Raw genomic sequence first — 393 nt, forward strand, 5'->3', positions numbered from 1 at the left:
CAACACTCCGCCATTCACAGCGAGAGACTCCACATCGCTAGCCTTTTCCAAGTCCCTCCTCGCAGCCGGGGTCAAAGCCGAACCACTTGCCTGGGATATTGGCAGGCAGCGTTAGATGAGACGTAAGTACCTCCTCAGTCGCGTCCCCTCTTCCGCTAATGAATCCCGAAGTTGCTGAGCCCGGTTTCAATACCGGGAAGTTCCGAGAGAGGATATTTCGGTGTATAAAAGGGAGGGGACTTAGGGAGACGGTGCGACGTACACACTCCACGCACGGTTGACCAAAACAGACTGAAGGGTGCGTATGAAAGAGCTGAGTGAATGCGCGGTCCGTGCTTATCTCTCTCCCGATAGTCTGAATACTCGAAGCTGCTGTTGATAAGGGCTCAAGCA

At 53.9% G+C, this 393-nt stretch overlaps 1 protein-coding gene across 4 annotated transcripts in view; it reads right to left on the reverse strand.

Annotated features, from left to right (window-relative positions):
* The window catches only part of LOC119592021 (carbohydrate sulfotransferase 1-like), a 107787-nt gene that overhangs the window by 46263 nt on the left and 61131 nt on the right, over positions 1–393 (reverse strand). The window contains exon 1 of one of the 4 annotated variants that reach the window (XM_037940808.1): positions 131–302. The exons of 2 other annotated variants lie outside the window; for them this stretch is intronic. The gene's annotated coding sequence lies outside the window, so the exon portion shown is untranslated. Of the gene's footprint in view, positions 1–90; positions 303–393 lie in introns of those variants that run through there. One more of the 4 variants, XM_037940807.1, reaches the window with a different exon arrangement.

Source organism: Penaeus monodon, chromosome 29 (assembly GCF_015228065.2).
Source record: "Penaeus monodon isolate SGIC_2016 chromosome 29, NSTDA_Pmon_1, whole genome shotgun sequence".
Classification (NCBI taxonomy): domain Eukaryota; kingdom Metazoa; phylum Arthropoda; class Malacostraca; order Decapoda; family Penaeidae; genus Penaeus; species Penaeus monodon.